At 33.3% G+C, this 24,246-nt stretch overlaps 5 non-coding genes across 5 annotated transcripts; 2 read left to right on the forward strand and 3 right to left on the reverse strand.

Annotated features, from left to right (window-relative positions):
- Positions 1 to 4,311: 4,311 nt before the first annotated feature.
- Positions 4,312 to 4,384, reverse strand: TRNAF-GAA (transfer RNA phenylalanine (anticodon GAA)). The gene has a single exon. It is a non-coding gene; the product is annotated as a tRNA-Phe (tRNA).
- Positions 4,385 to 6,220: 1,836 nt separating this feature from the next.
- On the forward strand, positions 6,221 to 6,293 carry TRNAT-UGU (transfer RNA threonine (anticodon UGU)). Its single transcript has one exon. It is a non-coding gene; the product is annotated as a tRNA-Thr (tRNA).
- Positions 6,294 to 7,398: 1,105 nt separating this feature from the next.
- TRNAS-GGA (transfer RNA serine (anticodon GGA)) lies at positions 7,399 to 7,486 on the reverse strand. Its single transcript has one exon. It is a non-coding gene; the product is annotated as a tRNA-Ser (tRNA).
- An 8,223-nt stretch (positions 7,487 to 15,709) lies between these two features.
- TRNAG-GCC (transfer RNA glycine (anticodon GCC)) lies at positions 15,710 to 15,780 on the reverse strand. Its single transcript has one exon. It is a non-coding gene; the product is annotated as a tRNA-Gly (tRNA).
- Positions 15,781 to 22,412: 6,632 nt separating this feature from the next.
- TRNAD-GUC (transfer RNA aspartic acid (anticodon GUC)) lies at positions 22,413 to 22,486 on the forward strand. Its single transcript has one exon. It is a non-coding gene; the product is annotated as a tRNA-Asp (tRNA).
- The last annotated feature ends 1,760 nt before the right edge of the window (positions 22,487 to 24,246 follow it).

Genomic DNA, 24,246 nt, shown 5'->3' on the forward strand with positions numbered 1-24,246 from the left:
TTTTCGTAGCAGAAGTTTTTACCGGTTCGGCTGGAAAATATGTTGGTCTAGTAGAAACAATTAGAGGGTTTAATTTGATTCTTTCTGGAGAATTAGACGGTCTTCCTGAACAAGCCTTTTATTTGGTAGGTAATATCGATGAAGCTACTGCGAAGGCTACGAACTTAGAAACGGAGAGCAATTTGAAGAAATGACTTTAAATCTTTGTGTATTGACCCCCAATCGAATTGTTTGGGATTCAGAAGTGAAGGAAATCATTTTACCTACTAATAGCGGACAAATTGGAGTATTACCTAATCATGCGCCTATTGCCTCAGCTGTCGATATAGGTATTTTGAGAATACGTCTTAAAGACCAATGGTTAACAATGGCTCTGATGGGGGGGTTTGCTAGAATAAATAATAATGAGATAACTGTTTTAGTAAATGATGCGGAAAAGGGTAGTGACATTGATCCACAAGAAGCACAGCAAACTCTTGAAATAGCAGAAACTAATTTGAATAAGGCTGAAGGCAAGAGACAAACAATTGAGGCAAATCTAGCTCTTAGACGAGCTAGAACACGAGTAGAGGCTATCAATGTTATTTCATAACAAGTTGAAATTGATGCGTCCCAATATCCGAAAACAATAAAAAGAAAAAAGAAACAGTCAGAAGAAAAAAGTAAGTAGAAAAGCTTATTAGATACCACAGTCAAAGGTATCTAATAAGTTATAACTATACCTTACCTACTATTGGATTTGAACCAATGACTCCCGCCGTATGAAAGCAATACTCTAACCACTGAGTTAAGTAGGTAATTTAGGACTCCTCCTCAAAAAAAAAAAAAGAAGAGTACCCATCTATCAGATTAATTGATTATAAATGTAAAATTACTGATAAGCAATACCAACCCCCGTTCAAGGGATTCGATCATGTAATATTCATCTTGACAAGCAATTATCTTCATACTATGATAAAATATGTATCAAAAACACAAGGGCTGTAGCTCAGTTAGGTAGAGCACCTCGTTTACACGAGCGCCAATGCTTTTTTTCAGAGGAGTTCATCTTGTAATTAAAAAAGTTTATCTTATAGTAAGAAATCGGTGTCTTACTCCATTTTAAGGAACAAAACAAGAGAACACTAGCCTGACAAAGGGTTTAGCCATAAAATCGAATCCATAATTGATTTGAGATATTGATAAGGTGAATACCCATTTCTCGTCAATGCTAAACATAAAGGGTATAGGGACCTAAAAAAGATTATCTTTTCTTCCTATTTTATGAACTTTAAGGTGTATGAAGTGTCATTTCTTATCTTCTATTTTAATTTTAGTAGGTGGATAAAGAGTCCATTTAACTTAAGTTGATCTAGGCCAGAAGCAGACCTACGTCAAGATAATCCTTCTTTGAAACACTTTGGTAGTGCTCTTTGATTGTTATACAAATAAAAAAGAAGAGCATAGGGAATCATCTCTTTATTCTTTACTGTAAAAAAAAAAAAAGATGGTGGACTAACTAATATTTTTATCAGTTAATGAAAAAGCTCAATGCAAAAAAAAATGCATGTTGGGTTTTGAAAACAATTTAAATCATTTAGATAATAATTAGTTTGATCTGTTTTACCGAGAAGGTCTACGGTTCGAGTCCGTATAGCCCTAATATTCCTACAGATACTAATAATATTAATACTATTTTGGATCGAATAGATCTCATTACTAAGACTATTACTAAAAAAAAAACAATTTGTAACTTTCTATTCGAACATATTCATATTCGATAGAATAATATTAATATTAGTATATTCAGCTAGTCTAAAAAAATGGAGACTTTAGACTAAAAATGAAAATGAATTTGGTATATTTTCTACATTCAGAGGAGTACTTTTATGTTTCTTCTTTACGAATATGATATTTTTTGGGCATTTCTAATAATATCAAGTTTGATTCCTATTTTGGCATTTCTAATTTCTGGAATTTTAGCCCCCATTAGCAAGGGACCGGAAAAACTTTCTAGTTATGAATCCGGAATAGAACCAATAGGCGATGCTTGGTTACAATTTCGAATCCGTTATTATATGTTTGCTCTCATTTTTGTTGTTTTTGATGTTGAAACGGTTTTTCTTTATCCATGGGCAATGAGTTTCGATGTATTAGGGGTATCCGTATTTTTAGAAGCTTTCTTATTCGTGCTTATCCTAATTGTTGGTTCAGTTTATGCATGGCGAAAGGGGGCATTAGAATGGTCTTAATTCTTGACTATTTAGACAATTAGAAAAAAAAATATTGAGACAATTATGAATTCCATTGAGTTTCCCTTACTTGATCAAACAACCCAAAATTCAGTTATTTCAACGACATTAAATGATTTTTCAAATTGGTCAAGATTATCCAGTTTATGGCCGCTTCTTTATGGTACGAGTTGTTGCTTCATTGAATTTGCTTCATTAATAGGATCACGATTCGATTTTGATCGTTATGGACTAGTACCACGATCGAGTCCTAGGCAGGCGGACCTAATTTTAACAGCGGGCACTGTAACTATGAAAATGGCCCCTTCTTTAGTTCGATTATATGAACAAATGCCCGAACCTAAATATGTTATTGCTATGGGAGCCTGTACAATTACGGGGGGGATGTTTAGTACCGATTCTTATAGTACTGTTCGAGGCGTAGATAAGCTAATTCCTGTAGATGTATATTTGCCGGGCTGTCCACCTAAACCGGAGGCCATTATAGATGCTATAACAAAACTTCGTAAGAAAATATCTCGAGAAATATATGAAGATCCAATGAGTTTTCAACGAGAGAATAGATGTTTTACTACCAACCATAAGTTTCATGTTGGATACAGTACTTATACTGACAATTATGGTCAAGAATTTTTCTATCAACCGCCATCTACTTCAGAGATATCGTCTGACACATTTTTTTAAAGTACAATAATAAAAAGCAATTCCTTTTTTAAAAATTTCATCGTATTTTAAAAATTTCATCGTAATAGAAAATACTAATACCAAACTCATAAAAAAAATTTAGGAGAAGCAAAAAATGCAAGGTCGTTTGTCTTCTTGGCTAGTCAAACATGGACTAATTCATAGATCCTTGGGTTTCGATTACCTAGGAATAGAGACTTTACAAATAAAGCCCGAGGATTGGCATTCCATTGCTGTCATTTTATATGTATATGGTTACAATTATCTACGTTCTCAATGTGCCTATGATGTAGCACCCGGAGGACTCTTAGCTAGTGTATATCATTTTACAAGAATAGAGTATGGTATAAATCAACCCGAAGAGGTATGCATAAAAATATTTGTATCAAGAAAAAATCCCAGAATTCCTTCGATTTTTTGGGTTTGGAAAAGTGCGGATTTTCAAGAAAAGGAATCTTATGATATGTTGGGAATCTCTTATGATAGTCATCCGCGTCTAAGACGTATTTTAATGCCCGAAAATTGGATAGGATGGCCTTTGCGTAAAGATTATATTGCTCCAAATTTTTATGAAATACAAGATGCTCACTAAATGATAAAAATAATAAACTAATCCAAACTTCTGCAACCCCAGTCAAAGAATATAAGTACATTCTGTTATAGATCAGACAAAATAATTGATTGACATTAAATCAGGCAGAGTAATGGAAGTTGCATTCAGATATTATTATGTGAGAAATCACAAAATTCAGAAATAATAGAATGAATAATTATAGGGTTTAAAATAGGATGGATAGGAGTTTCTTAAGATTCTAAAACAAAAACAATACTGAGTTCTTATCAGCCAAGCCAATAAAAGAAATAGGATGAACTGCAAAAATTCTTTATCTTTATAATAAACTAATTCTTTATCTTTATAATAAACTATATAACGTGCACATCACCATCAATTATACGGCCACGAAAAAAAAAACACAAAGAAAAGGGCTCGATTCTATTTTGGTAATCCTTCTCAGATGAATTCTTAATATTCTCACTCCACCCCAGAACTTCGACTTTTAGGTCTTTTAACCAACTAATTAAACCACTCGAATATTATGGAAATAGAAACCTTTTTTTGTATCGCAGAAAAAAAAGGAAAAAAATAGATAAAGAATTCATTATCTATATATCTATATCTATATATATATAGATACTATAGATAAGCGAATATACCTAATAAAAAATTGCATCTATTCTTTAATCATCTAGGAAAAGTATATCTACAGATACCTAAATAGATCAAAGAAATATGTTATGTATCAGAATCTAGAAGAACACAAATTTGTATGAGTATCTATCCCCCATATTCATTAAAATGAATATGGGGGATAGATACTCATACAAATGAATCTTGTGTCAGGAACCAGATTTGAACTGGTGACACGAGGATTTTCAGTCCTCTGCTCTACCAACTGAGCTATCCCGACCATTCTTGAAGCTTAATACTTTGATTTTAAAAGATTTTTAAAATCTATGTTAATGAATCTATATCAACTAAGTAAAAAAAAAGTTTGTAAGTGAGTTTCCGCAGTAATAATTATTTTTTATTGTTAATCGTTAATTACGCATATGAAAATTCCTTGCTAAAAAATAAGATATTAATTTATACATTTCTGATTAAAAAAAATTCTATGTGTTTCACATATATATTTATATCTATTCCAAAACTCGTCCCTTGTCATTATGATAGATAAGAAAATTATGATAGATAGGAAATTGATGAAAATAAAAATTCCAATTTCGTTGGGAAATAATAAATCGAATAAAACACATAAATAAGGACTTCAAGATAGAGAGGATATAGGAAAAAAATTAGAAAATGAAAAAGTATTTTTGGGGATAGAGGGACTTGAACCCTCATGATTTCTTAAGTCGACGGATTTTCCTCTTACTTTCAATTTCATTGTTGTCGGTATTGACATGTAGAATAGGACTCTATCTTTATTCTCATCTGATTTATCAGTTCTTCAAGGGTTTTAGCCGATTATGATGAAGTGAATAATTTCATCAATAAATATTCCATCTTTTCTTCAACTTCGAATTGATTTGATTCACATTTTTCATTTGTGAATATTTTTATCACAAATAGATCTTCAATAATAAAATAAAAAGTAACAAATTGAAAGAGTATTTCAGTATATATATATGTTTCTAAATGTTTATCTTTGATCCATTCCTGTAATTTTGGTGAAAGGATTCTTTTACTAATGCAATAAAAAAAGTCGTCAATTTCGTTTGTTAGAACAGCTTCCATAGAGTCTCTGCACCTATCCCTTTTTTATTATCACTTTCTGAATTTTTATTTGTTTTCAGAAAACAGGATTTGGCTCAGGATTGCCCATTGTGAATTCCAGGGTTTCTCTGAATTTGAAAATTATTACTTGGTAAGTTTCCATACCAAAACTCAATCCAATTAAGTCCGTAGCGTCTACCAATTTCGCCATATCCCCATCTTTTTTTTTATTTGAATCTGATTATAATAGAATGCTTTTTTTTTCATTTCTATTATGAGAATTATGCGGGAACTTTTGAATTCATTAAATACATATTATTTTATTAAATATTAAAAACCCCTTTCTCCAATTTTATAGATTTTATTTCATCTATATTGGATACCTTTATTTGTTTGAATCAGAACTAATTCTAATATCTATATATTAACAATTCAATATACACAGATATAGACCACATATCTACTTATCTTCTATGTACCTACTTATCTTCTTTTTTCATACAATTTAGAATACTCGAATGGTCGATTCTTTTTTTTTTTTTGTTTTTGCTTAAAAAAAAAAAGAAAATAAACAATCCATTTATTCATATACAATTTATATAACTAAAACGAATCTAGTGGCTAAAAAAAACCATTCTTTTAATTGAATATAATATAGAATTAGACATTTACTTAGAAATATGGAATTCCTTAATAAATATTTACTAAAATTTATATTTATTCAAATTTACTTTAAGTACTAATAAATAATCTTTTTGAAAGAAATCAATTTAATAATATATATCTAGAATAGTAGATCGAAATAAATTATATTAAATAAATTATATTAATATAATATTAATTATTATCTTGCACTTTATGTTATCAGATAAAATAAATAATAGAAATAATAAAAATTGGGTTTGATTTTCTATATTTTCTTTCTCTATTTTTGATGTTTGTATTAATTTGAATTTTGTTATAAATAACTAAAAATTGATAACTAAGATCCCATTCAATTCTTCTGCATATGTATATTTCGTTTACATTAGCCGGTTTAGCTCAGAGGTTAGAGCATCGCATTTGTAATGCGATGGTCATCGGTTCGAATCCGATAACCGGCTTTTCTCTATTTGTTTTTTACATAATTGATAATATCTTTTTTAGAAATAAAAAATTGGGAGAGTTCGATCTCTGCGGAAGAAATCAAGAAATTAACCTACTTTTTTGTATTCTTTTATATACAATAAATTCGGATATTGATAAAATTCATCTAATTCTTCTTTGTACTATAAAACTTTAGTAGATTTCGCTTCATTTAGAATTCTATAATATTTTTCATTTCGTTTAGTTTTCATTTCGATTTATAAGATTTTTCATTTTAAAAAAGGAGTTTTTATGTCACGTTACAGAGGACCTCGTTTCAAAAAAATACGTCGTCTAGGATATTTACCAGGACTTACTAGTAAAAGGCCAACAGTCAAAAACGAATTTCGAAATCAATTGCGCTTCAGTAAAAAATCTCAATATCGTATTCGTTTAGAAGAAAAACAAAAATTGCGTTTTCATTATGGTCTTACAGAACGACAATTGCTTAAATACGTTCGTATCTCCGGAAAAGCTAAAGGATCAACTGGTCAGGTTTTATTACAACTACTTGAAATGCGCTTGGATAACATACTTTTTCGATTGGGTATGGCTGCGACTATTCCTCAAGCCCGCCAATTTATAAACCATAGACATGTTTTAGTTAATGGTCGTATAGTGGATATACCAAGTTATCGTTGTAAACCTCAAGATATTATTACAGCAAAGGATGAACAAAAATCTAAAACTCTTATTCAAAATTATTTTGATTCAGCCCCCCATGAGAAATTGCCAAATCATTTGACTGTTCACCCTTTCCAATATAAAGGTTTAATTAATCAAATAATAGATAATAAATGGGTTGGTTTGAAAATAAATGAATTACTGGTTGTAGAATATTATTCTCGTCAAACTTAAACTTAACTAAAATAACAAGAGTTTTTTTTACAAGGATTTTCTGCTATTCATATATCATAGACATGGATATGCGAAAATTTTTATTCCTTGCCCACCCGTTATCCACTATTTTTTGTATTACCGAAAAATGAGGAATATAAAGTTGTCCATATCAACAAACAAATTTGAAATATGAAATAATGGTATGCATTGGGATGAGTAATATTGATGAATTTGGTAAAGATTCGGAAAGAGAGGGATTCGAACCCCCGGTAAACAAAAAGCCTACATAGCAGTTCCAATGCTACGCCTTGAACCACTCGGCCATCTCTCCTATATAATGATGCCCAGAAACCGGTTGAATGTTGAATAGTGAATCAATCCTATTTTTCATAAATGCATAAAACCTATTCAAACTATAAAAATACAAAGTAAAATTAAAAAAAAACCTCCTACAAGGTCTTAGGATAAACAAATTTGATTGATGAGTTCATTTTTACGTTATTTCGCACTGTATTATAATTATACAATTCCTTTATTTGTGGGATTGATTTCTCACACCATGATTAATTAAATTATAGAATGGATTTCTACCTATGCCTAGATCTCGGATAAATGAAAATTTTATAGATAAGACCTTTTCAATTGTAGCCAATATCTTATTACGAATAATTCCGACAACTTCAGGAGAAAAAAGGGCATTCACTTATTACAGAGATGGTGTGATTTGATTCCATTTTTTTTGACCGATTTCGGTCAAAAAAAAATGGAATGGAAAAACCCCACGCGTGTTGAAGGTGAAATTTGTAAATAAAAGGATTAATTCCTTCTGTCGTGTATCCTCGATTAATGAAGCCTTATATGCTTGAATTTTAGGTTTCTAGTATTAAGCGAAAGGTTATACCTATACTTATGGGGTTAGGTCAACCCCAAATTACTAGTACTGATAGGCAACATTGGGAAAGAAGCACTACGCTTGGGAATCAAGGACACGAAAACTTTGTATCTATCTATATCCATGGCTTATCGAGATTGGGACTAACAGGAATGGTTGGGACAATAAATATCCATCTCGTTCATATTTTGGATACCCATAGAACCATCGAAGATTATTGAGGTGACTAATTCCAGGAAATTAAGCAGCGTAGAGGACAAAGAAATTGTTGAAGTTCTTATTTTTTTTTATCAAGTACCTACATACTTAATGTTAAGAAATAATTTTTGACAGGAAGGTTGGCTAGAGATTTATTGTAAAAACACTAGCTCTGTTCAGTTGAGAATGAGAATACTGGAATATTTTTTGATTTGATGGATTTTTCTCATTACACACATAAGGGGGGAGCCGTATGAGATGAAAATCTCACGTACAGTTCTGGAGCGGAGATTCTTTGAACCGAATGACGACCGTAACGGATGTCAGCTCAATCTGAAGGAAATTATGCAGAAGCTTTACAGAATTATTATGAGGCTATGCGACTGGAAATTGATCCCTATGATCGAAGTTATATACTTTATAACATAGGCCTTATTCACACAAGTAACGGAGAACATACTAAAGCTTTGGAATATTATTTTCGGGCGCTCGAACGAAACCCATTTTTACCCCAAGCTTTTAATAATATGGCCGTGATCTGTCATTACGTGCGACTATCTCCACTATAGAAAGAAAAAAGAAAAGAACAAGCAAATCCACAAATTTTAATATAAGAAATATAGAAATATAAATAATTATAAATAAGAAAGGCTTTCTACATATATATATCGTTCAAAACAACGATTTTTATCAGCTGTAGCAAAGAAACTTCATAGAAGTAAAAATATGAAGAAATCGATATGTCTAGATACCCTCTTTTTCTATGGATAAAAGATCTAATTGATAAAGGAAGCATCGTAAGGATCAATTAACACGGTTTTCAATCGATATAATAAAAACTGCTTCCTTATCTCATGATAAATAAAGAAGTCAGGAATCCACTTATGTAATAAAAAGGATCCCCTGGTATTTTGAGCAGCGGTGTAGTATCAAATCCCAAAGATAGAAAGTATTTTCTCTTTACTTATAAGAACTTATAAGATAAGAAAGAAAAAACTTTTACCAAGATTCTATAGAAATGAATCTATCATATATTTTTGTATATGATATATAAAATCGAGATAGTTACCTTTCAGAAAATTAGAATTAGGGCGTTAATGCCAATGCTTGATTCCCTTTTCTGAAGGTAGGAGAAAAGATAAAACTAAAAAAAAAGATGAAATTCTTTGAAATTCTTTATTTATTAGTAAAAATGAAAGTTTGAAACTCATATTAATAATTTCTTTTTTTCTTTTAGTTAACTTCAAGATAATAGAACAAAAAAAGAATTGACTACTGAGCCGTATGAGTCAGGAAATTCTCAAGTACGGTTCTAAGGAAAGGAATTGACTCACCTATTTCGACCGAGGAGAACAGGCCATTCGGCAGGGAGACTCAGAAGTTGCGGAGTCTTGGTTTAATCAAGCCGCTGAATATTGGAAACAAGCTATAGCTCTCACCCCCGGTAATTATATTGCAGCACAGAATTGGTTGAAGATCACAGGGCGTTTTGAATAAGAACACTCTGTTTCTTTTTTTTCTTATATATTTATCTATCTATATAAAGATATAGATAGATAAATATATATTGTTATAAATTCTTGTTTCTTGTCCCTATCAAATTCAAAAATCATTTCTATAGGAACGACCAATCACATAATTTAAATATATCCCTTCTAATTTTGTTCGATTTTGTCTAGTATTTCATAGAAATAAACGAGATGTGGATACAGTAGATAATTTTCTCCTTTTTTCTGTTATTTAAACTAATATTCAATCAAATTAAGAAAAGAGACCTTCAAAAAAAGAAATAAAATATAGGTATATTGCCTAATAATGAATGCTAATGCCTGCTCAATTTGAAATAGAGTACATACTTATACTTTATCTAAAAAAAAAAATAAAATCTAAGGAATAGAATTAGAATAAAATCTGAATACATTTGATTAGGCTGCACGAAAAATTATTGAACTTCCATTCAGAGTTCCCAAAAAGGTCTTAGAAGATTAAAATAGGTCCGTTGAGCGCCTCACTCTTATGTCATAATAGATTCGAACACTTGCCCCGAATTGACTTCGAGATCATAATTGTTCTAGTGAAAAACTAAAGAAATGAAATTTACTAAGATATCCAATACATGAGAGATAGGAGAGAACAAAACTCAATAGAAACATCTCTAATAAGTTCACTAATTCTGTTTTATGTTGGCAGGTCTCTTTGTATGTGTTGTCTGGAAAGAGGAGGACTCAATGATTATTCGTTCACCGGAACCAGAAGTTAAAATTTTGGTAGATAGGGATCCTATAAAAACTTCTTTTGAGGAATGGGCAAAACCTGGTCATTTCTCAAGAACAATAGCTAAGGGACCAGATACTACTACTTGGATCTGGAACCTACATGCTGACGCTCATGATTTTGATAGCCATACTAATGATTTAGAGGAGATTTCCCGAAAAGTTTTTAGTGCGCATTTTGGCCAACTCTCTATCATCTTTCTTTGGCTGAGTGGCATGTATTTTCATGGTGCTCGTTTTTCCAATTATGAGGCATGGTTAAGTGATCCTACTCACATTAGGCCTAGTGCTCAGGTGGTTTGGCCAATAGTGGGTCAAGAAATATTGAATGGTGATGTAGGGGGGGGGTTCCGAGGAATACAAATAACCTCTGGTTTTTTTCAGATTTGGAGAGCATCTGGAATAACTAATGAATTACAACTCTATTGTACTGCAATTGGTGCATTGGTCTTTGCAGCCTTAATGCTTTTTGCTGGTTGGTTTCATTATCACAAAGCTGCTCCAAAATTGGCTTGGTTCCAAGATGTAGAATCTATGTTGAATCACCATTTGACAGGGCTCCTAGGGTTGGGGTCTCTTTCTTGGGCAGGACATCAAATACATGTATCTTTACCGATTAACCAATTTCTAAATGCTGCAGTAGATCCCAAAGAGATACCACTTCCTCATGAATTTATCCTAAATCGGGATCTTTTGGCTCAACTTTATCCGAGTTTTTCCGAGGGAGCAACCCCATTTTTTACCTTGAATTGGTCAAAATACGGAGAATTTCTTACTTTTCGTGGAGGATTAGATCCAGTAACTGGAGGTTTATGGCTGACCGATATTATACACCATCATTTAGCTATTGCAATTCTTTTCTTGATAGCGGGTCACATGTATAGGACCAACTGGGGTATTGGTCACAATATAAAAGACATTTTAGAGGCACATAAAGGTCCATTTACAGGCCAGGGTCATAAAGGTATATATGAGATTCTAACAACGTCATGGCATGCTCAATTATCTATTAATCTAGCTATGTTAGGCTCTTTGACCATTGTTGTAGCTCACCATATGTATTCTATGCCTCCTTATCCATACCTAGCTACTGACTATGGTACACAACTGTCATTGTTTACACATCACATGTGGATTGGTGGATTTCTCATAGTCGGTGCTGCTGCGCATGCAGCGATTTTTATGGTAAGAGATTATGATCCGACTATTCGATACAACGATCTATTAGATCGTGTCCTTAGACATCGTGATTCAATCATATCACATCTTAACTGGGTATGTATCTTTTTAGGTTTTCACAGTTTTGGTTTGTATATTCATAATGATACCATGAGCGCATTAGGGCGCCCTCAAGATATGTTTTCAGATACTGCTATACAATTACAGCCGATCTTTGCTCAATGGATACAAAATACCCACGCTTTAGCACCTGGCACAACAGCCCCAGGTGCAGCAACAAGTACCAGTTTGACTTGGGGAGGTGAAAATTTAGTAGCAGTGGGCGGTAAAGTTGCTTTGTTACCTATTCCTTTAGGAACTGCGGATTTTTTGGTCCATCATATTCATGCATTTACAATTCATGTAACAGTATTGATACTCTTAAAGGGTGTTCTATTTGCTCGTAGTTCACGATTGATACCGGATAAAGCAAATCTAGGTTTTCGTTTCCCTTGTGATGGACCTGGAAGAGGGGGGACATGCCAAGTATCCGCTTGGGATCATGTCTTCTTAGGACTATTTTGGATGTACAATTCAATTTCCGTAGTTATATTCCATTTCAGTTGGAAAATGCAGTCAGATGTTTGGGGTAGTATAAGTGATCAAGGGATAGTAACTCATATCACAGGAGGAAATTTTGCGCAGAGTTCCATTACCATTAATGGGTGGCTTCGTGATTTCTTATGGGCGCAGGCATCCCAGGTAATTCAGTCTTATGGTTCTTCATTATCTGCATATGGTCTTTTTTTCTTGGGTGCACATTTTGTATGGGCTTTTAGTTTAATGTTTCTATTCAGCGGGCGTGGTTATTGGCAAGAACTTATTGAATCCATTGTTTGGGCTCATAATAAATTAAAAGTTGCTCCTGCTACTCAGCCCAGAGCCTTGAGCATTGTACAAGGACGTGCTGTAGGAGTAACACATTACCTTCTAGGTGGAATTGCCACAACATGGGCATTCTTCTTAGCAAGAATTATTGCAGTAGGATAATAGCTAGGAGGATTTGAAAATCATTATGGCATTAAGATTTCCAAGCTTTAGTCAAGGCTTAGCTCAAGACCCCACTACTCGTCGTATTTGGTTTGGTATTGCTACCGCACATGACTTCGAAAGTCATGATGATATTACTGAGGAACGTCTTTATCAGAATATTTTTGCTTCTCATTTCGGGCAATTAGCAATCATTTTTCTGTGGACTTCCGGGAATCTCTTTCATGTAGCTTGGCAAGGTAATTTTGAGACATGGGTACAGGATCCTTTACATGTAAGACCTATTGCTCATGCAATTTGGGATCCTCATTTTGGTCAACCAGCTGTAGAAGCTTTTACTCGAGGGGGTGCTCTAGGTCCTGTTAATATAGCCTATTCTGGTGTTTATCAGTGGTGGTATACAATCGGTTTACGTACTAATGGGGATCTTTATACTGGAGCTATTTTTCTATTAATACTTTCTATTATATCTTTAATAGCAGGTTGGTTACACCTACAACCAAAATGGAAACCGAGTGTTTCGTGGTTTAAAAATGCCGAATCCCGCCTCAATCATCATTTGTCAGGACTATTCGGAGTAAGTTCCTTGGCTTGGACAGGGCATTTAGTTCATGTTGCTATTCCGGGGTCCAGGGGGGAATCCGTTCGATGGAACAATTTATTAGATATCTTGCCGCACCCCGAGGGATTAGGTCCATTTTTTACAGGTCAGTGGAATCTTTATGCTCAAAACCCAGATTCCAATAATCATATATTTGGTACCCCTCAAGGAGCAGGAACTGCTATTCTAACACTTCTCGGAGGATTTCATCCGCAAACTCAAAGTTTATGGTTAACTGATATTGCACACCATCATTTGGCTATTGCGTTTATTTTTCTAGTTGCTGGCCATATGTATAGAACTAATTTCGGGATTGGTCACAGTATTAAAGATCTTTTAGAAGCACATACTCCTCCGGGGGGTAGATTGGGGCGTGGGCATAAGGGTCTTTATGATACAATCAATAATTCAATTCATTTTCAATTAGGTCTTGCTCTAGCCTCTTTAGGGGTTATTACTTCCTTGGTAGCACAACACATGTACTCTTTACCTGCTTATGCGTTTATAGCGCAAGACTTTACTACTCAAGCTGCCTTATATACTCATCATCAATATATAGCAGGCTTCATTATGACAGGGGCTTTTGCTCATGGAGCTATCTTTTTTATTAGAGATTATAATCCAGAGCAGAATCAAGATAATGTCTTGGCAAGAATGTTAGACCATAAAGAAGCTATCATATCCCACTTAAGTTGGGCTAGCCTCTTTCTGGGGTTCCATACTCTGGGACTTTATGTCCATAACGATGTCATGCTTGCTTTTGGTACTCCGGAGAAACAAATTTTGATTGAACCTATATTTGCCCAATGGATACAATCTGCTCATGGTAAAACTTCCTATGGGTTCGATATACTTTTATCTTCAACGAACAGTCCGGCGTTCAATGCGGGACGAAGCATATGGTTGCCTGGTTGGTTAAACGCTGTAAATGAGAATAGTAATTCTCTATTCTTAACAATAGGGCCTGGAGACTTCTTGGTTCATCATGCTATTGCTCTTGGTTTACATACAACTACTTTGATTTTAGTAAAAGGTGCTTTGGATGCGCGTGGTTCTAAGTTAATGCCTGATAAAAAAGATTTTGGTTATAGTTTTCCTTGTGATGGCCCGGGACGAGGCGGAACTTGTGATATTTCCGCTTGGGACGCATTTTATTTGGCAGTTTTCTGGATGTTAAATACCATTGGATGGGTTACTTTTTATTGGCATTGGAAACACATTACACTATGGCAGGGTAATATTTCACAGTTTAATGAATCTTCTACCTATTTGATGGGATGGTTAAGAGATTATCTATGGTTGAACTCTTCACAACTTATCAATGGATATAACCCTTTTGGTATGAATAGTTTATCAGTCTGGGCATGGATGTTCTTGTTTGGACATCTTGTTTGGGCTACTGGATTTATGTTCTTAATTTCTTGGCGCGGATATTGGCAGGAATTGATTGAAACTTTGGCATGGGCTCATGAACGTACACCTTTGGCTAATTTGATTCGATGGAGAGATAAACCAGTGGCTCTTTCCATTGTGCAAGCAAGATTGGTTGGACTAGCCCACTTTTCCGTAGGTTATATATTTACTTATGCAGCCTTCTTAATTGCCTCTACATCGGGCAAATTCGGTTAATTGAATTCTTTATTATATATATCTGGCAAGAATCTCATTTCCTTCTATAGGGAAGAGAAGCCACTTATACATCTAGGATCCGACTTCTATCATTGATGCTAATAGCAAATTAACCATTATGGCAAGGAAAAGTGTTATTCAGAGGGAAAAGAAGAGACAAAAATTGGAACAGAAATATCATTTGATTCGCCGATCCTCAAAAAAAGAAATAAGCAAAGTTCCGTCGTTAAGTGAGAAATGGGAAATTCATGGAAAATTAGAATCACTACCGCGTAATAGTGCACCTATACGTCTTCATCGACGTTGTTTTTCGACCGGAAGACCGAGAGCTAATTATCGAGACTTTGGATTATCTGGACACATACTTCGGGAAATGGTTCATGCATGTTTCTTGCCGGGTGCAACAAGATCCAGTTGGTAAGGATTTCCAATTATCTTCATTTTTTTCATTTTATTATCAGCGATCATAGGAGGGTCCCTTTACCGTTATGTATAAATGGTTTATTCTATTTATATAGATATGGTAAAGGGACGCATTCCATCTTTGTTTTTGTTCATTAGTTATCAATTCTTTTCTTTATCGCGGAGTAGAGCAACTTGGTAGCTCGCAAGGCTCATAACCTTGAGGTTACGGGTTCAAATCCCGTCTCCGCAACTTTTTGAATTTGATAAAAAAACAAGGTTTCAAGAAGAAGGGCATTATACGCAGTAAATTCTATGGCATTTTTCATACTATGACTATTAAATACATAGGGCGGATAGCGGGAATCGAACCCGCGTCTTCTCCTTGGCAAAGAGAAATTTTACCATTCGACTATATCCGCGTTTTCATTGTACTTGATATGCGATTCTATTTATACAGAGATGGGCCTGATATTCTATATAGGGATATAGGGATAATGAAAAAGAAATTTAGATAATAGATATTGTCTCCCAAATAAAATATTTTCTATTACTATTCATTTTTATCAAGAATTCCCATTTCTATTATTACATTTCTATTATTATATATGGTTTTTTTCTATATATCTATATAATTGAATTGAAATTATCATTCTATCGAATATTTTGATTTACTTTTTTCTTAAAAAAGTAAGTTCCTATTAATAAAAAATTATATTTATCTATATAGAGATACAGATAGATATTCTATATTATTAAATACTAGACGACGTATAAATAGATTTATAGTATTTCATTTGAATATTCTATTCATATCATATTAATATGAATAGAATATTCAAATGAAATTCAAATTTTTATAGTTCATTTTTTCTATTTTATTTCTTTTAGTTTCACAATGTACCACCATATAAGTATAAGATATAAGATTTTTCCAATAGAAGAAGTTTACTCCCCCTTAGAATGTAATGTGTTATAGTTTTCTTTTTTTTTTTTAGGAACTGATCTATTCCCTTTATGGCTGACAATCCGAAAGAATTCTGAGGGAGGGGTCATTTCATTTTTAATCTAGAATAAAAAGAACTTCAAGAAATGAGAGAATTAAGAATACCCACTAGAAACACTAATCCAATCCATAATGATGTACCGGAAAATAGAACATTTTTGTTATTTGACCAACCTTCAGGAGAAGCAAATACAACAGGTACACTAATCAATAAAATAAATGAAATAGCAATTAATGCAAAAACAGCTAATTGGAAAGCAATAGTCATGTTTCTAATCCTCCAATTTACCAACAAAAGAACTTTACCATTTGATCCCTCAACCCCTGGATGCCTTTCTTAATATTCATTGAAAAAAAAATTTGTAAATGGAAAAACGCAGAAGGGTTTTATCATGAATTCATTGATTTTGTTTATTATCAACCCTTTTGAGGCTTGGATCGAGGATAGTTTTTTTACTTCACAAAAAGGCATGCTGGATTTTGTACCTATATACATACCGATAGAAAACTAAACCAATAAATTCACATTGAATATCTTTCCTATGGGTCGATAAAAGGGTATCAATTCAAATACTCATGGTCTACTCAGTGGAATAAAGATAAAAAAATATATATATTAGCTTTTGGAGAGATGGCTGAGTGGTTGATAGCCCCGGTCTTGAAAACCGGTATAGTTTGAAACAAAGAATTATCGAGGGTTCGAATCCCTCTCTCTCCTTTTTCTCGATGAATAGATTTGTTTATTTTCTTAGTTTCTATCGAATCTTTTTTTCGGACTGGGCTATATATCCTCAACATCCCGAAAAAAAGATTCGATAGAAACTAAGAAAATAGGAAAATAAATTCTTCTTTACGACTCGCTCTACTCAACCAAATATTTATAGTAAAAAAAAGGGATTTCTACTTCATTGGATCTCACGTCTCAATTAAGAGGAGTCATGGAAAGAACAGGTTCAAAATCGCGATCAATTCCTTTTTCAAATCCTGCGGCAGCTGCGCGAGCTCTTCCCGCGTGCCATAAATGGCCTACAAATAGAAAGAATCCTAGAACAAAATGAGAAGTAGCTAACCAACTTCTAGGAGAAACATAATTGACTGCATTAATCTCTGTAGCTACGCCACCCACGGAATTTAATGAACCTAAAGGAGCATGAGTCATATATTCCGCAGAACGACGTTCTTGCCAAGGCTGTATATCTTTTTTCAGTCTACTCAAGTCTAAACCATTAGGACCCCTTAGAGGTTCTAACCAAGGAGCACGCAAATCCCAAAAACGCATAGTTTCTCCGCCAAAAATAACTTCTCCAGTCGGGGAACGCATTAGATATTTACCTAAACCTGTAGGTCCTTGAGCAGATCCTACATTAGCCCCAAGACGTTGGTCTCTAACTAGAAAAGTAAATGCTTGAGCTTGAGAAGCTTCTGGACCAGTGGGCCCATAAAACTCACTAGGATAAGCGGTATTATTAAACCAGACAAAGCAACAAGCAATAAAACCAAAAACAGATAAAGCACCTAAACTATAAGATAAGTAAGCTTCTCCAGACCATACAAGTGCACGCCGAGCCCATGCAAAGGGTTTGGTTAAGATATGCCAGATTCCACCAAGTATACAAATGGAACCCAACCATACATGCCCTCCAATAATATCTTCCAAATCGTCCACACTAACAATCCACCCTTCGCCCCCAAAAGGCGATTTTAATAAATATCCAAATAGAATACTTGGACTAAGGGTCAAATTGGTTATTTTTCTTACATCTCCCCCCCCCGGAGCCCATGTATCATATATACCTCCAAAATAAAGAGCCTTGAATACTAGAAGAAAAGCACCTATACCTAACAAGATTAAGTGAATACCCAAAATTGTAGTCATTTTATTTCTATCTTTCCATACATAACCGAAGAACGGAAAAGATTCTTCAAGAGTCTCAGGTCCCAGAAGTGCATGATAAATACCGCCAAAGCCCAATACTGCAGAGGAAATTAAGTGAAGTACTCCAGACACAAAGTATGGAAAAGTGTCTATAACTTCCCCCCCAGGACCTACTCCCCAACCTAGAGTAGCTAGGTGGGGAAGCAAAATTAAACCTTGTTCATACATGGGCTTCTCGGGTACGAAATGAGCCACTTCAAAAAGGTTCATTGCTCCGGCCCAGAATACTATTAATCCAGCATGGGCTACATGGGCCCCTAATAGTTTACCAGATAAATTGATAAGTCGGGCATTCCCGGCCCACCAAGCGAAACCGGTAGTTTCCTGGTCACGACCAGTTAAAGCTAAAGTTCCATTAAAGAGCGTTTCCACGTGGTAGAACCTCCTCAGGGAATATAAGGTTTTCATGAGGCTGATCTTGAGCTGCCATCCACGCACGAATACCTTCGTTTAAGAGAATATTTTTTGTGTAGAAAGTCTCAAATTCAGGATCTTCCGCTGCGCGGATTTCTTGAGAAACGAAGTCATAAGCACGTAGGTTCAGGGCCAAACCGACTACCCCAAGAGCACTCATCCATAAACCAGTTACTGGTACAAATAACATAAAGAAATGTAACCAACGTTTATTGGAAAAAGCAACCCCAAAGATTTGGGACCAAAAGCGATTAGCAGTAACCATTGAATAAGTTTCTTCAGCTTGGGTTGGGTTAAAAGCACGGAATGTATTTGCGCCATCACCATCTTCAAATAAAGTATTTTCTACGGTTGCACCATGAATAGCGCATAGTAGTGCAGCGCCCAATACACCAGCAACTCCCATCATATGAAATGGGTTTAATGTCCAATTATGAAATCCTTGGAAAAAGAGGATGAATCGAAATATAGCTGCTACACCAAAACTTGGAGCAAAGAACCAACCAGACTGACCCAGTGGATAAATAAGGAATACAGAAACAAAAACAGCAATTGGACCTGAGAATGCGATTGCATTATAAGGTCGCAATTGAACAGATCGAGCAAGTTCAAATTGACGTAACATGAAACCTATTAATCCGAAAGCACCGTGGAGAGCAACAAAAGTCCACAGACCGCCTAACTGACACCAACGGGTAAAATCTCCCTGTGCTTCAGGACCCCACAGTAACAACAAAGAGTGTGCTAAACTATTAGCGGGAGTGGAAACTGCAGCGGTTAAGAAGTTGCAGCCTTCTAAATAAGAACTTGCCAAGCCGTGAGTATACCATGAAGTTACAAAGGTCGTACCTGTAAACCAACCCCCCAAGGCGAAATAGGCGCAAGGAAAGAGTAATAGACCGGACCAACCCACAAAAACGAAACGGTCCCTCCGCAACCAGTCATCCATAATATCAAATAAATCATTTTCATCTTTGGTAAATTTACCAAGAGCTATAGTCATAGCGATCCTCCTATTCAACTACTTCAACCATTTCCCAACACCTCATAGAGCATTTTCAGAGATGGGACGGACCTTGATCATTTATCTCTATTCATTTCTCTCTCTATATATATATAGAATATATAAGTATACTTTCCCTTGTTTTCTAATCGGTTTCGAATAAAAAATCATTTATGGGTCTATTGATATCTAGGGCAAATCCATGAACTCGATGTGGTTATTCCTTATCTATTCTTAAAAATCTTCCAAGTCATCAATCATAAAATCTGCTATGACTCCAAAATCCGATAGAAATTTTTTTTTCAGAACTGTTCAAGAAACAAATGATCCCCTGTTTCACTTCTTATACCTAGCGGATCTTCAGACATATTTCTCTCCTTTCATCAAAGAAACTTATTCTTGAAGTTTGGTTGTGAATTGACTTCTATTTTGTCTAGGAAACTACTGTAGGATCATAGGTTTTCTAAATTTCTATTTCATTTACAGTTTTTTCTTTAGTATTTCATTTTTTTTTATAAATACTATAATAAAAAGAAAAAACTGTAAATGAAAGTTTTTGAACCCAGCACTCCTAAGAAAAACTGTAAATGAAAGTTTTTGTCTCATATATATGAATTGCTGGAAAAAATATCGTACACATCGATATGAAAAGAAACTATTTGATATGTGGAAGACATAATTTAATGTATTTTCTATTATTCTATAAGATTCTATCTAATCTTATAGAAATAATAGAAATTTATGGGAAAAAATAGGTTTCATTTTAGTTTTAAAAAACGTGTTTGGTGGAACTTGAAATTCGTATTAAGGCCCTTGCTGAGTAAAGAAAAGGCATAACCTTTTTTCTTAGTTCAGAAACAAGAGATTTCATTGGAAATATTCAGAGATTCTTAGGGAGTCTAAACGAAAAAGTCTTAAAAAGAAAAAAAATTGTCGAATTGAATCTTTATCAAATTTGAATATCAGAATAGTAGATATAAATATAATTCAACGGGTTAGGTCCACTGACTTTTTTTTATTTTTCCATTATTGAATTTTACACTTTTTCTTTTTTATTACAAATAGAAACTTTTTCAAATATCAAGAATCTTTTTATTCTTCCTTCAAAGTAGAAAGACTATTGCTTTTGAAAAAAAAAGTAAAACCGCCCTTATCGGATGTGAACCGATGACTTACGCCTTACCATGGCGTTACTCTACCCACTGAGTTAAAAGGGCCCTTTTTCTTTCTTTCAATTTCTAATAAGGAACTAGCATGACTAGTACATATATTTGTTACTGTGTATACTTATTCTATAAATTTATATAAATTATTTCTATAAATTTATTAAATTATATAAATTAAATGATATAAATGGGATTAGAATACATGTACATCAATATCTATTATTTTGTATAATGACTCATCAAAGAACAAAAAATTGGATTTACTAGTGAATAGAATATAGTTAAAAAAAAGAATTGATTAAGATTGGATTTGATCCATACAAATATATTATTTCAAAAGGGATTCTTGAAGTCCTTCTAATCATAACACTAAATTCTTTTTTATTGATACATAAATGTACTCAAAAATAAAATATTTCATCGAAACATTGATAACAATCGAATCATTGATAAAATGGATTCAATATGTTCTGTCCCTAACCCAAATTTTTATTTTTTTATTGAAAAATTCTATTTCCCAAGTTTTTTTTCTTAGTATTAGATATAAATCTACCTATCGAATCTTAGTATTAGTAATAAATGATAGAAATGAAGTTTTAACCTCTCGTCCTTTGCAACAAACGAATCATTCCTGTGAAGAATTTTCTCTTTATTGGAACATTACTTCTTTTTTTTTCTTATTAATGACTGGAATAAAAAAATTTAGAAATATAAATGATTAATAAAAAATTTCTATGGAATTATGAAAGAACGAAAAATATTTTTTTTTATCGAATCATATCATTATATTGACAATTGCAAAAAACTGTTCATACTATGAACGGAGTATAATGGCGGGTCGGGCAAGTATGCCCCCCATCGTCTAGTGGTTCAGGACATCTCTCTTTCAAGGAGGCAGCGGGGATTCGACTTCCCCTGGGGGTTAGGGTGTACGAAAGGAAAGTTGATCAAAAATTTTCAATAAAAACTGAAATGTATTCTTCCTATTGTGCTGGGTCGATGCCCGAGCGGTTAATGGGGACGGACTGTAATTCGTTGGCAATATGGTCTACGCTGGTTCAAATCCAGCTCGGCCCAAGAATTTGCCGATCCACTATGAAATTCTATAACCCATTTATAGTTCCTTGGAAATGACTGAGTGCGATGATACGGAAGAATCAAAATATTAAACATATCTAAGGTTATTTCTTTTTTTTCTGTATTCCATATTTCTTTCCACAAATTCAAATCTTGTAATAATCGGTATTCATGTCAGATCTGTAAGTAGAAAAATATAAGGAAAAATTGAAAAAAAAACTATTTTTTTTTCATTGATTCAATTTTCAATCGATTTGTTAATAGAAAAGAATAAGAAACGGAATTACGAGTAATTTGTGTCGATCTCACTAAGTGGATATCGATATACATATCAATATATAAAAAAATGCGCTTTTTTCATTTACAACAAAAAGGTTCGAATCCGAAATAGAAAAAGAAAAGGTTTGACAGAAACGGTCCGTAAAAATATTTATACAGTACCCCCTTTCCCTGGGATTGTAGTTCAATTGGTCAGAGCACCGCCCTGTCAAGGCGGAAGCTGCGGGTTCGAGCCCCGTCAATCCCGGTTGGATATAAATCCAAAAAAATAAAAAATAAATTCCTTTTTTGTGTAATTTGTAGGGAATCAAATTGATAAACAAAATTTTATTTGGGGCCCCCCCCTGCTTTTTCATTTGTTTCGCCGAAAAAGGAAGGAAAGGGATTTTGGACTTTCATCAAGAATAAATGTTTTTTTTGTTTTATTTAGTATGGATAAAAGATCTTCCTATGTTATACTATTTCATGAGTTGATTTGATAGCTCAGATTTTGTGATTCATGATATTGATCCGATTTGATATCATTGAAATCCAATTTATACCATTGTTGAAAGATTGAACATTTCTATGGGATTAAATCCCGAATTTTTTTTTAGAAATTTAAGAGAAATAGAACATAATAAAGATTATGGAAGTAAATATTCTCGCATTTATTGCTACTGCACTGTTTATTCTAGTTCCTACTGCTTTTTTACTTATAATTTATGTAAAAACGGTAAGTAAAAGTGACTAATTTCACTGAATATGATTTCTTCATTTTTAGAATGATTTAAAAAAATGATCGTACAATCAGCGTAATCCAGATAGTAGAAATCAATTTGATTTCTACTATCTGAGAATTGCGTCCAATTTTTTTTTTCAGATTCTTTTTACAAACAATTCCGGTATCTTAGGAAAAAAAGGGGGTAAAAAAACAGGAATGGTTATTACACGGTCGCCATTTTCCATATATATATATCTATATAACCAGGTTAAGCGTCAGTTCATCGAAATAGAAATTTTAAGAAAAATTTGATTGGAATAGGAATCCATTTCTTCTTCTTTTTGATTCCCTGTTTTTCTCAAAATAGGAATATGGGAATAATGAAAATATTTGTTTGATTGAAAGAGTATTTTCAATTCCTATAAGATACATAGAATACATTACACTACTAAAATATAATAGAATCAAGATAGATTTTCTATTTGAACTCAATTAATTAGTATTAGTTTAAATGAAATATTTTCATTCAATAGTTTCGAAATTCAAAAATTCAGGTAGAAATCAACAAGGTTACTTGGATCCCTTAACTCAATTTTTAGTATCCCTATAGCCCACTTCTTCCCCATACTACGAGGGAAAGGGAAAATGAAAAAACTACCATTAAAGCAGCCCAAGCAATACTTACTATATCCATGTAAATTTGTCTCCTATCTCTATAAATATGAAGGAACTATTTCATTATTTTTTCAAATTTTTATTCTATTCTTTTTTTTGTATTATTCGCTAAAAATACTATACTATAATAGTGGAATTGCTATTACAGAGTCAAAAAAAGGATTCTGGGCTAACATCATTCACGAAAAACAAGAATTCATTCTATTTATTAGTTATTAGAACATCTAAAAAGTTTTTTTGATTATTTTTAGTTAAAACATAAAACATTAAACATAAAAAAATTATAGGAAGTTATAAGTCAAGAATGTTACTACCAGGTGGAATATTAAGATTTCTCTTTTATCATTTCCTTAAGGATTTCATAAAAAAAGAATCAAGACAGATTCATTTGCATACTTATACTCTTCTTTCTATTTGAAATAGTCCCTTAAATGTCTCCCAATTCGTTCTCTAAAATAATTAAAAAAACTTTTTTCTTTTCTATTCGATTTTAGAATCAAACTTTTTAATTTTATTAGAATATAGAATATGAAAATCTAAAGAATACTTTTTTGAATATTACGAAAGCGAATTAGCTAAATTAAAGCTATTAAATAGAATTGATCTAAATAAATAATATTGATAAAATG

This window comes from Vigna unguiculata, unplaced genomic scaffold (assembly GCF_037176805.1).
Source record: "Vigna unguiculata cultivar grain cowpea cultivar isolate G323 ecotype 2 unplaced genomic scaffold, ASM3717680v1 ptg000132l, whole genome shotgun sequence".
Classification (NCBI taxonomy): Eukaryota; Viridiplantae; Streptophyta; class Magnoliopsida; order Fabales; family Fabaceae; genus Vigna; species Vigna unguiculata.